At 48.7% G+C, this 13521-nt stretch overlaps 1 long non-coding RNA gene across 4 annotated transcripts; it reads left to right on the plus strand.

The window, feature by feature from the left end:
• Positions 1-10621: 10621 nt before the first annotated feature.
• Positions 10622-12269, plus strand: LOC136534978 (uncharacterized). 4 transcript variants are annotated; one of them, XR_010778890.1, is made up of 3 exons: positions 10622-10908; positions 11128-11529; positions 12151-12269. It is a non-coding gene; the product is annotated as an uncharacterized lncRNA (long non-coding RNA). The 4 variants fall into 4 exon arrangements; XR_010778892.1 differs by lacking the exon at positions 12151-12269 and having other exon boundaries at positions 11128-11300; positions 11375-11630; XR_010778891.1 differs by lacking the exon at positions 12151-12269 and having other exon boundaries at positions 11128-11300; positions 11432-11630.
• Positions 12270-13521: the final 1252 nt, after the last annotated feature.

The following is a 13521-nucleotide window of genomic DNA, read 5'->3' on the forward strand; positions in this document are numbered from 1 at the left end:
CCATGGAAAAAACTAGATGGTCCAAGCATGGTCGGTAGCTTCATCAGCCAACGGGTCTAGCCCTGCCAGAGGAGGGTACATCCTGGCTATGAGTATCAAGGGAGTGCAGACCCGACGAGGACGAGGTAGAGGGCGCTTGACAAAATTGAAGTCAAAGCTAGAACTGGTGAGCTATTTAACTTAGCTGATCCAAATTATGCTAGATTGGGCAACATCGAGCATGCTTTCAAACTTGCCCGACCTCCCCCAAAGGTAACTCATCTTGCCGCGTACCTGTAGTCTTATATTGTGGTAGGATAAGTGGAAACTTATTATGTTCACTCCCTTTTGTTACCTAGGTTAATGGTTGGGATAGAGCGACAGTGTTTGTGTCGCCATCCCCTAGAGTAGAGTGGCCACAAGGAGCTGATCCCACCACCTAGACCAGCGTCGAGATCAAGGATGAGGACGTTGACTGGGCGGAGCTCGGAGCTAGAGAGGAGGCAGCGGCCAAAGCTACTGGTAAGCAGCCGACTGCCCCCAAACAGTCGAAAAAGAGATCAGTAACCACCCTGCTCACTAGGGGAGCGCTAAATATCAATGAGCTTGAGGAGGACCCAGAGGAGAACCCGGCCAGCAAGCGTTGGAAGGCGGTTTTTGCCTGGTCGGACGATGACACAGAGGAGGGAGAAGATGTAGACACCTTTCAACTTGTCTCTCGAAAAAGGCGGAAGCAACTAGAGTCAATGGAGCAAGGTGGGTCCTCCATGCCTGTGGGACCCACATCGCCAACAGTGGTGAAGGATGCAGCCAGGTCAACCTCAGGAGTACCTAGGCAAGGAACGCGACCGGCGATAGGAGCGACAACTCAACTGAGCACACCACCGACCACTGCAGCGCGAAGGACAAGTGACGGAGGGGTCAAGCACCAAGGCCCAGCGATAGTGCTAGATGTAGAGGGAGACCAGGAGTCACCCGCACAGCACGTGGAGCAAGTATGGCCAAAGAGACGCGCCTTCTCCATATCATTCCATGCTTCCAACATGTAAGTATTTGTAACCTTGATATAAGTTAGTAATTTGCATTTAATATGATTGCTTTCTGAACTTATCTCAGATGTACTAGCTCGGCGTCCATAGAACATCTAGACTAGCTAGCCAGAAGTGGCGTGGCGCCACCAATAAGTATAGAGTAGACTACCCAACAGCCGACCACCGAGGAAGCCATAGTAGAAGATCTGTCGGGGCCCTAGCAAGCGAGCAGTCAGACAACAGTCCCCGAGTAGGTGGTCGAGGGACCAGTCGAACTGGGCATGAGTGCTTCGAGCGCTAAACCTACTGAGGGCAACACCTCAGTGTTGAGGGTAACAGAGCAGACCGAGGAGCAATGGCTAGAGGTGAGAGCACAAACCACATTTACCGATGATGCAGCTCATGGGAAGGCTATGGTGATCACAGATGCTGCTGACGTCGGGCCAGCACCAGGACCCAAAGAAGAGCCTGAAGAGGACAAGGTGGAGGAGGTCCTAGGCCATCCACAAGACAAATGACAACATGTTTATGTGTCGTGTTGGTGGAACGCCCAATGGGTTGTCCATGAGGAAATCCTAGAGGTCAAAGAAACCAAGAAAGTTGAGCGGGCAGCGAAGCAGCTTGTTACGGAAGTGCAGGTAAGCTTCGCTTCACCCCCTGGACTTACGGTCTAGTCATAGTTGTCTTACTTAGTTGTCTACACTCAAGACTTAATGAAGATCGCAAGGTACCGCAAGAGATGCTTCGACTAGATCGAGGGGATCATTGCAAACAATAAGGAGCTGATGGTGGAGGTGGACCGCTTGCGCCAGTGACTTGAAACCGCCGATCATGAAAAGATGTGCAAGATTCCTAGAAGCAGAACCTAGTCATCTAGGTCAGTAAGAAAGAGCGGGAAAGAACAAGTAAGTAGCCATTTTATCATATCGACTACTAACCAGTGCTGTTGCGTTGTTGGTAGTAACAGCTGTAGTGTAGGCTTAGAAGCTGAAGTGATCCGTCTTCGAGAGGAGAACAGTCGTGTGGTCAGGGAGTGTGATCGCCTAATTGAGGACAACAAAAAACTAGCGCAAGACCAGTCGCAGCTCTGGGACCACACGACCAAGATGACAAAGGAGCTAAAAGGTAAGTTGTCCAACCACCTTTGCTCATTTTTGTTGCCTACCATAGTTTGTCGTGGTATAACATCTTAACAGCTTGTGCAGTTTGCAGTTATAAAAATCAATGCAAAGAAGCATCTGGAGGCCATGATGAAAGACCGAGACGGCTAGAAGGCACAATGCCAAGAGATCATCAAGGATCATGACACCTGGAAAAGCCGGTCCTAGGAGGTGGCAAAGGGCATTTTGCCAGTCCTTAAGCTCATCGATCCAGCACTAGTAGAAGATGTGCTAAGGACGCCACGGCTAGGGTTGATCGAGAGATGCCAAAGGGCATGGGGATGGTTCTAGGAGTTCGTGAAGGAGGCGGGGGAGTATGTAGGTGCACATGTGCTAAGCATGGTACATGCTCACTACCCCCTGATCGATCTCAAGTGCCTCGAGGCTAGATACCCGAAGGAGGTAGATCTAGACAAGGTCGAGGAGCTATGGATGACCCAGCTGGACTTGTCGGCGAAAATAAATGGCGATATTAACCTGTGTGGAGGTGCAACACCACCCGTACAAGGAACGCCGTCAACAAGTTAGTTGGGAGTGCTGTCATTTTCAAGCCAACCGGTGAAGCCTGTGGTCTCGACCAACCAGGCATCGGTGGGGCCATCTTCTTCAGCTCGATCAATGCCAGAGTCCCCAAGACCCATGCATGATGTCAGGCCCAGCGAGCAGTAGGTGCCACATGCCCCGACCAGCCAATAGTGTAGGCTATAGCTGTAGAAGAAGATGTAGTTGGGTTATTGTAAACTTGGACCTTTTTAGGCAAGCTTATAATAACGTAACTGTATATCAACATAAGCATGTTTGTTTTGTAGAAAACGTGTTTAAGCTCGGATATCGTGTTGATGTAACTAAGTTAGGACGTGTTGGTGTTCTGTTTAGTTGTACCAATTTAGTCGACACATCATCCTAAAAGGTTTGTATGGCCCTAGTTTGTCTTGCGGTCGGAGTGTGGGGTGCGTAGCTTGTGCACACATAGAAACACACAAGTCAAACTAGAGAGCACCTGCTGATCACCCATAGCGTAGAGAGCAGATCCCATGCACATGTTGGGAGAAACCGAAGACAGGGGCCTGCTCCGAGAAACCAAGAAGGAATGGTGGTCGGTAAAGTTAGAATAACAACAGACTTCAAAGTGACACATTAGAGTGATCGGAGGAATCATAATAGCTTTATTGAAATAAATCAAAAGTACAAGAGGGGTACATATCTTAGTAGCTAAGCATAGAATGCCTAAGCTCGTCGATGTGCTAGGAATTGGGTACGTCTATTCCGTCTAGGCGAGCTAGCCTATAAGATGTAGGGCGTGTAACCTCCTTGATCATGAAGGGTCCTTCCTATGGGGTTGCGAGTTTGTGGACGCCAGCCTGATTTGTCTTCCACTTTAGAACCAAGTCCCTGACCACGAAGAACCGCTCCTTGATGTTCTTGTTGTAGTATCTGCGCAAAACAGCAAGGTATTTGGCTGTATGTATGCAAGAATCGAGCCGCTTCTCTTCTACACTGTTCACTTCTAGCTCCCACACTTCATTGGCCTTGTCTTCGCCAAAGTTCTCTACCCATGCTGATCTGAAGGCTATATCTACTGGGAGCACTGCCTCAGCGCCATAAACCATAAAGTATGGTGATACGCCGGTATTGCGATTGGGCTAGGTTCTGAGACCCTAGACCATGGCTGGTAACTCTTTGAGCCATCTTCCAGGAGCTTTGTCATTCTCTCTATACATCCTCTTCTTAAGTGCGTCCAGGATCATACCATTTGCCTGCTTGACCTGTCCATTAGCTCTAGGGTGTGCCACCGAGACATATTTTACTACTATGCTCCTTTCATCGTAGAAGTCCAAAAAAGCATTCCCGGTGAACAAAGTACCCAGATCAGTGATGATGTTGTTGGGTATGCCGAAGTGGTGGATGACCTGGTCAAGGAATGAGACAGCCTTTTCTGAAGATGCCTTGACCAGAGGCATATACTCTATCCACTTGGAGAATTTGTCGATCAGCACAAAGACGCATGTAAATTTCCCAGGGGCCGGTTTGAAAGGCCCGATCATATCTAGTCCCCAGCATGCAAAGGGCCAAGAGACTGGTATAGTCTGAATCTCGTGTGCTAGTACGTGGATTCTCTTGGTGAAAAACTAACAACCTTTACAATGGCCGACTAGCTTCTCTGCATCGGCTACGGCTAACGACCAATAGAACCCTGCTCGGAAAGCCTTACCGACTAGCGTTCTCGAGGCCATGTGGTTGCCATAGGAGCTAGAGCGGATTTTGTCTAGGAGATGTTCACCATCTGCCTGGGTTATACACTTCATCAAAATTTCCTCCTTCGCGTTCTTGCGCCACAATTTACCATCGACGAGCAGATACTGCTTACTGCGACGCATCAGGCGTTCGTTTTCTGTCTGATCGGTGTAACCACTGGCATCTGTTAGGTATTTGATGAAAGGTACTCTCTAGTCGGGCTCCTTAGTGGTCGGAGGTGGTTTGGTGGTGTTTGATGCCAGAACCGTAGCCACCAATAGCTGGTCTAGAGGCTTGTCGATCGTGGCATCTTCTTCTTTGATGGAGGGCGTGAGTAGGTCTTAAACAAATACACCATGTGGGACTTTGGATTGGGATGATCCTAACTTTGACAGCGCATCTGCTGCTTGATTTTTGTCTCAGACCATATGTGTGTACTCGATGTCATAGAACTTGCCTTCTAGCTTTTTTATCGCTTTGTAGTATGCGTCCATCTTTTCACTGGTTGTATCCTAGTCCTGGTTGAGTTGGTTGATGACCAAAGCCGAGTCTCCGTAAACATAGAGACACTTGACACTGAGCTTGACCGCAATGCACAGACCATGTAGGCATGCTTCGTACTCAGTGGCGTTATTAGACGCCAGGAAATAAATCCTAAGGACATATCAGAGCTGCTCCCTAGACAGTGATACGAAAAGGACTCCTGCTCCTGCACCGTCGATGTTGAGAGAGCCATCGAAGTACATCTTCCAATACTCGATGAGCCCATGAGAGGCAGGTGTGCTTAAATCTATCCACTCGACGATGAAATCAATAAGTGCTTGAGACTTGATTGTAGTACAGCTTGCAAATTCCAAGGAGAAAGGGCATAGCTCCATTGCCCATTTGACGATGTGCCCATTTGCATCCTTGTTGCGAATGATGTCTCCTAGAGGGTACTCGGTCATGACCACCACACGATATCCATCGAAGTAGTGTTTCAACTTTTGGGATGTAATTAGTATGGCGTAGATCGGTTTCTGAATCTGTGGGTACCTGGTCTTGAATTCATTGAGCACCTCACTAATGAAATAAATTGGTTGCTGTACCTTGTAGATGTGGTTGGGCTCATCACGCTCAATCACCATGGCAGTGGAGACCACTCGATTAGTTACCGCAATGTAAAGCAGGAGGGTTTCATCTTCTCTTGGAGCAGTGAGGACCGAAGGTGATGTAAGGAATTGTTTCAGTTGTGTAAAGGCAGCGTCTGCTTCCTCCAACCACTCAAACTTCTCGGATGCTTTGAGCAGCTAGAAAAATGGTAGTCTTTTTTTGCCTAATCTGGATATGAAACGACCAAGGGTAGTCATGCATCTGGTAAGCTTTTGAATATCATTCACCTTTTTGGGTGGCTTCATGTCCAAGACAACTTTTACTTTCTCTAGGTTAGGGCATATGCCATCATGGCTGACGACATCACCGAGCAGTATACCAGATGGAACACCAAAGATGCACTTCTTTGGGTTTAATTTCCATTGGAATGTGTTAATGGTTGCAAAGGTACGTTCTAGGTTGTCGACAAGAGTGTATGCTTCCTTAGTTTTAACAACTACATCATCAACATAAGCCTCGACGAGGTCGTCTTTTATCTCGTCTTTGAGGCAGGCCCGTATGGCGCATTGGTAGGTAGCTCCAGCATTCTTGAGCCCAAATGACATGGTTGTGTAGCAGTAGGCGTTGAAGGGTGTGATGAAGGATGTCTTGATCTGGTCGTCCTTTTTGAGAGCGATCTGGTGATAACCAGAGTAGCAATCGAGAACGGAAAGCAGCTCACAACCGGCAGTTGAATCTACGACCTTGTCTATGCGAGGTAAGCCGAAAGGGTCTTTAGGGTAGTATTTGTTGAGATCAGTGTAATCAACGCACATTCTCCATTCCTTATTCTTTTTACGTATAAGAACCAGGTTGGCTAACCACTCTGGATGATACACTTCTTTGATAAATCCGGCTACTAAAAGCCATATAACTTCTACCCTAATAGCCTCTTTTTTGTCATGAGCGAACCATCGTAGCTTCTGCTTGATGGGTTTGGCCTTGCCATCGACATTTAAGGAGTGCTCAATCAAGTTTCGAGGTACACCGGGCATGTCAGCGGGTTTCTATGCGAACACACTCACGTTGCTTCTCAAGAACCTGATGAGCGTGTCTTCCTATTTAGGATCTAGGTTGGCCCCGATAAGGGCTGTTTTGCTGGGATCACCGTCGACCAGCTAGATCTCTTTGTGCTCTTTGGACTTGAAGTTCTTGCGTGGGACCTCAAGCTTTGGGATCTCTAGGTGATCGGCTAGGGTCTTCTTGGCGTCGAGCATGGTCTCAGCCATGTGAATAGAGAGGTCGTGAGCCTCTGCTATTTTGAAGCTATCATCCTCGCAGGTGTAAGCTGCGTATATGTTACCCATAAGAGTTAGAACCCCCTTCTAAGTAGGCATCTTGAGCACCAAATACCTGTAGTGAGGTATGGCCATGAACTTGGTGAGTGCTGGTCGGTCCAGGATAGCATGGTAAGTGCCTTCGAAGTCAGCGACCATGAAGTTGATGTAGTCGGTGCGGAAGTGGTCTGGGGTACCAAATTGCACAGGTAACGTGATCTGCTCAAGAGGTGTGGAGCTTTGTCTAGGGAGAATGTCCCAGAACTGTGCCTCGTATGGCTTGAGATCAGCCTGGGTTATCTTCAGGGTGAGCAAACTGTTCTTGAACAGTATATCGATGGAACTGCCGCCGTCAATCAGCACTCTATCAAACTAAACCTTATTGATACAAGGATCGAGAACCAGAGAAAAACACCTTGGCTCAGGTATTGCAGCCCATTGGTCCTTTCTGCTGAAGGAGATCTCGTGGTGAGACTAAGGAGGGAGCCACGGATCAGCGATGAAGTTGTCGGCATTGGCCATGTTCAAGCAAGCACAGGCAAGCAGCTTGCGTTCTTGTTTGGTCCTAATGGACACTCTGCCCCAATGATGGTGTGGACACGGTCGGTTGGCTTGATGTACTTGTGACAGGGATCTATGTCTTCATCATCGTTGTCCTCGTTACGCTGCTCCCCTGCATCGTTAGGCTTATCGGATTTATCCAGAGCCTGTTGACGCATGTAGATGGATTTGAGAACATGGCAATTCTCTATGGTATGGTTTGACTTGGGATGGAGCTGGTAGGGTCCTTTCAATGCTTTGGCGTAGTCTTCTTCGTAGTTGCGATGTCCGCCACCTTTTTTAATGGTGTTGACTTCGCCATCATCTTCCCGATCATGCTTGCCCCTGTAATCGTCACGGCGATTACGCCGCTGATTACGCTGGTTGTGGTGGTCGTGGGAATCATTGCGCTGGTTGCGACGATCAAAATTGCCATTCTAACCATGATTGCCGCTGTAGTCATCGTGGTGTGGGGGGTGGTCGGAGCGTGGAACCCTTGCTGGTTATTCGATGATTATCTTTTTAGCATCATCGGCGTCCACATATTTTTTAGCAGTAGTTAGGAGCGCTGTGACCGATTTAGGTCTTTTGCGGAGGAGCTTGTCCCTTAGGGCGTCGTGGAAGCGGAGACCAGTGATGAAAGCTTCGATTGCCTCATTATCGGATATTGATGGGACCTTGATGCGCATCTCCGAGAAGCGTCAGACGTACTCACGCAGTGGCTCATCTTTGCGATCTCGAATCCACTGCAGATCATATTTATTGCCGGGTTGTTCGCAAGTAGCAATGGAGTTGTCGATGAATGCTTGCTTGAGCTATTGCCAAGAATCAAAGTAGTTCGCCGGCAAGCTAACCAGCCATTGGTGGCCTATATGGCCGACGGCGACTGGGAAGTAATTAGACATGATGTGCTCATCAGCCATGGCTGATCTGCATGCAGTTTCATAGAGCATGACCCATAACTCAGAGTTCTCCTTGCCGTCGTACTTCTGGAGTATTTTGAGCTTGAAGTTTTTTGGCCACATGACTTGGCGAAGATGAGGAGTAAACTGCTTCAAACCTAGAGGGCCGTAGGTGGTATCATATTTCATACGACGATAGCTTTCGTAGGATGCACGATCATTGGCTCTTTGGTTAATGCGATCGTGCAGATCGTGTTCTCCGAGGTAATGGCGGAGATCGTTATTGCCATCATGGTGATCCTGATTGCCCCCCTAGTTGACCCCGCGACTGTGGTTATCACGGTGATTGTCGCGGTTGTCTTAGTGGTTGTCGTCCCGGTAGTCACGGCGGTTGTCGTCCCAATAGTCGCGGCGGTTATCGTCTCGACCACTATCATGACCACCGTTTCTGCCTTGACGGTTGTCTGATGGGTCGTTGTTGCGCGAGCCACGTTGGTTGGGTGGCTATGAGCGACTTGAGTACTGGTGGCTATGGCTTGATTCAACTGAGACGGACGGAGCTCGGACTTGGTTTGCAATCTCTGTGGTCTGGGCTATAGCAGCCGTCAGGTAAGCTTGTACATCATCATGAACTGCCTGAATTTCTAGGGTATTGGGTAGTCGTTGCATTATCGTCATAGCAACAACTATGTTGGCGCTTGGAGTCCTAAAGACATGCTTTTCCCCTACTCTATCAAAGGCATTGTTGAGATCGCGTGGCTGGACCCTTATGCGTCGTGCCTCCTCTTCTGCCTTGGCTTCGGCTTGTCTGCGATTAAACCGGTCAATATTGCATGCTTCGCATGCTAGCCTTTCTTGTTCTATTTCGCAAACTGTCGGTGACTCGTCATTACTGACGACATTGATCAAGTCTCCTCGTCTTGGTGGGAAGGATGGGAATCGTGGAAAACCCGGGGAGTGGTCTGGGATATCCAGATCGTATTTAACTTCTTCATTGTCACGATACTGAAGCTCAGTATGGACGGAGCCAATAGATGCGATGCTGGACGGAGAGCTTGAACTGCCCTCTTGAACTGTGTGGACCGATCCTTCTTGATACTCCTCAATCCGAACCATGTTGACGAAGTTGCGTGACTTTGGCCAAGGTCGATGTATAAAACACAGATCCGAGCAGCGTTGTATATTGTACGCGTAGTTGGAAGCAGTGTTTCGTAGGTCGTAGGGCTGAGCCTAGTAATTCTCCATCAAGGCTTCGCACTCGGAGAGCTGGAGACCTGTTGCGGGGGCTAGCCGGTGATGAACGGAGCGCCCTTCAGGAGTAGACGTGACCACGAGATCCATACCGAGTCGTGCAGGACGACTGGCCCGAGCTGATCGGGTAGATCTGTTGTGGGTAGTGGTTACCTGCTCGGTATGTTGATTTTAAATCAAATCTACCAGAGCTAGGGTTTCAGCAAGCTTGATGCCGATCCGATCGATGGAGTTGAGAAGGTCAGTGCTATCGATCTGCTTCCCTTTATAGCGAGGAAGTGAACGACGGGTTATCGGCGTGGCTGAAGACGATGCCGGTGTGGCCGGAGCCAGATCCAACATGGTCGGAGCCGTAGCTAATGCTGGTGAAGCAGTGGTCGACGCAGATTGGATCCGCGCCTCCTTCATGGTCATGACGATGAAGTTGTCGGAACCAGTGGTCCAGGTGATCTGGCCGATGGTGAACGTGAGACCGTTGACGTAGCCATGGAACCGGGGATGATGACCATCTTGTTCGTCTGGAGAGCAGTACGCATACCCCCTACCTAGCGCGCCACTGTTGACGAAATATGGTCGGCAGTCTATCTAGGGTTATGCCCAAGGTAGTAGATTATCGATAGACAGGTGCGCAAGCTACGAACGAGATGGTGACGTAAGACAGACACGAAGTTTTATGCAGGTTCGACCGACGTGAAGGCGTAATACCTACGTCCTGCATCTGATTGTACTGCTGTATGTCAATGAGATGATTTTTGAGAGGGGTCCCCTGCCCGCCTTATATAGTCTAGGAGGCAGGGTTACAGATCTGGAAACTAATCCTAACTAGTTACAATTGCCATAGGTGGCCGGATAAGGATTTCTATTCTAACCGACCAGGATCTTGCTTTATTTCTAAGTCTGCCTTGATTCCTTACGCGGGACTCCGAGCAGATCGGCTGGGCCGCGCGTCGTCTTCTAGTAGGCCGTACCCCTGGTCCGGACCGGCCCAAATCTAGCCGTAAGGATATAGGGGTTAATACTCCACAGTCACGCCAAGACGATAGACGCTTAGTTTAAAAAAAACGATCATGTTAGATGTAAAATAAGTTTTCAAAAAGTGTTAAAATTAAAAAAAAATCCCCTAACGTGGGCTGCCTCGTCCCTCGCTGCCGCGGCCATGGCCGCCGGGCGTGGGCTGCTGGGGGACTGCTAGAGCGCCGGGACCGTTGGAGGCGGAGACATGCGGCCGCGACGCTCGGCCCTGGTGGCGGCTGTGCGCGCAGATCGCTACGTCGCCTCTTCCTCTCCCCTGGCGGCAGCATCCGCGGATGCGGTGCCAGCCCCAGCCGGCGGCTGTGCACATGGATGCGGTAGTCGGCCTTGCCGGCGGCTGCGGCTCCACGACCACCAAGCTCCGGTCCAGGTCCAGCATTTCCTCCCTCCCTTCCTCTCTCTCCCACTCGTGGCCTGTTCGTGAAACCCCTCTTGCCTCCGGTTGATGCTTTTCTGAATCTGCGCCAGCCATGAGTTTTGGTTCATGCATGTGTAATGTGGAGATCTCTGTAATGTGGGATTACGCCATGTTCACATTATTCTGAATGTCTGAAGATGGAATATCCTTTGCTCTCCTGAAACTAAACAGGCTGCACATCGAGCTGCCCAGCGTTTTCGAAGCGTCGGTGCTCATCATGTCAAAGTCGGGCACAAGAATGGCCATGTTCAGCATTGGTCAGTTAAAAGCTCAGTGCCTTGTATATATATTGGGGATCGGAGGGATATGAAACACTGGTTTAAGTTGTGTTGTGATGCATAACAGTGAGTGGAAATTTTCTTTTCTCTGAATATTTTTTACTTTTTTTTTATTTTTTATTGGTGTGTTGTCCTCTCAGGTAAGAATTTTTCTCCCTTAGATCTGGATTCCCTGATGGAGTTCTTCTCTGCTCCAGTGGCGGTGGTGGCCGCGTGGGTGTGCTGCAGGGGACAAGGGAGGACGTCATGCCCATTGCCACGGGGCTTAGTGGGAGGAGATGTAGGCGAGCTCTAGGTGAGATGGTCTGGACGTCTGGTCCTTCTTCAGGGCTCAGTTGGGAAGGGATGTGTAATTACTATGGAAATTACTTGAAAAATTATTTGTGGTTTCAAAGATCTCAAGTTCGAGTGAAATTACATGTATAATTATCTGTGGTTTCAAAGGCTAGCTCTGACCATACATCTACTGACGGGATTCAATTGCTGGACGTGGTCCTAAGGATATGCAATCCATAAAGAGGGATAACAACCATATCATATTTCGTGGCACTAAAATACTACAATTTTTAGAGTAGTAAATACAGATAAGGTAATTATTTTGTTACAATCTTTTGTAGTTCCGTTCAGAGTTTTGGGGTTCCTGTCACAACAATGAGCATAATGTTGCTCTCTGCACCAAGATCCATTTTTTCTCACATAGAATGTGTATTCACCACTTGTCCACCTCCTTGCTCAAATCAGCAGAAAGGCAATCATGGACTTTCTTTCCTGAGGGATTAGTTGTTTATGTTCATGCAAATCAATGAGGGGCTGTGGGTTTTGTATTTGTGTTGCAGAGTAGCAACAAATTCCAGCAAGTTCAAAAAGTGATGTTCAGATTTCTAGGCGTTTGAAAGTTCATTCTTCACTCTTTCAGGATTGTTGAAAACAGTCTGTTCTGGCTCTGTTGGTGCTACTGAGGAAAGGAGGCAGTGGACCTCGCAGGACCAGGGGCTGCAGCTCTAGCCTCCTCTATGTGATCGCGGTAACAACTCGTCTGAAATCTTACTGTTTGTTGTATTCAAGGTTTCAAACTTCAAGATTTTTTTTTTCTGTCCGTGATCATTACTTCGGTTAGAGAGTATCCATCTCACTTTGTTCCTGCATTGTCTCATTGTTGCCGATTTGTACATGCACAAAATTAAACAAGATATAATGACTGGCCTCTATGATTTCGTTTTTTATGCCAAATGGTTTAGGCTAAAATTTTGAGATAATATAAAAATATATACCAAATGATTCAGCTATGGATGATGCAATTTTTCGACTGCTCTGTGCTTGTTAATCAGAGGTTCCTATGTGGCTTAAAACATAAATTAAGCATCTAAGGTAATATGCATGTGCAAAAAAATCTTAAGTTGTAAATAAAATTATTTATCTGCCATTTATCCTTATAAATATATTCTTGTGCGTTGTAACGGGAGAAAAAAATATCACAAGATAAAGTATTGACATCGACATCATCCATGCTATGAACCTTCTCATGAATAGAATTTTGCTTTACTTAAAGGGAACAATAGACCAATATTATTCTAGAATTTTATCTTGTTTTCTATTTTATCATAGCGTTAGCACGGGCACATTACTAGTTTTTTTTTTAATGATCTTCAAATATGACATTCTCTAGCTCCTTTGGGGCGCTATACCTGCCACTGCCAGCTGCCGTCTGGCGGCGCCGGAGGTTAAGATTCAGCCATTCAGGGGATCCACTTTTTATAACACCTTTCAGCGTCGGAAAACGTATGCGGGTTGTTCCGGAATGCCCACACGCTTTGGAGTCGAGAAGTTGAGGTGGTGCACGGCGACAGCGAGCGAGCGATTGTTAACGCGGAAAATCGAGCTACCACACCGAACGACGGCGAATCATCATCCACGCGCCGGCCGAATCCGGAACACGCAACAAAGCAGCGTGCGAACCGCGTCGATCCCGCGGTGGTTATCGACGACACAAGCGCCGTCGTCACGTCCTCGCGGTCGCGGCGTCCTCATAATGTACTCGCCCCACTTGGCGGGCGTTAGGTGATAGGCACGCGCGACGGCGACGGCGACGGAGCGGAGACCGCGGCAGGCAACGCGCTCGTAGTCAAATCCGCGCGCCCGCCGCCCGGCGTCGGGTTTCCCGGTCCCGGGTGGCCCCGCCCGCACGGCCTTTGTCTGTGGCCAATCGCGGTGCGCCGGTGCCCACTGGCCACTGCCCACGCACTGGCGTCCTGCCCACGGCTGCTACACGCGCGAATAGTACGACCCT

This window comes from Miscanthus floridulus, unplaced genomic scaffold (assembly GCF_019320115.1).
Source record: "Miscanthus floridulus cultivar M001 unplaced genomic scaffold, ASM1932011v1 os_2461, whole genome shotgun sequence".
Taxonomy (NCBI): domain Eukaryota; kingdom Viridiplantae; phylum Streptophyta; class Magnoliopsida; order Poales; family Poaceae; genus Miscanthus; species Miscanthus floridulus.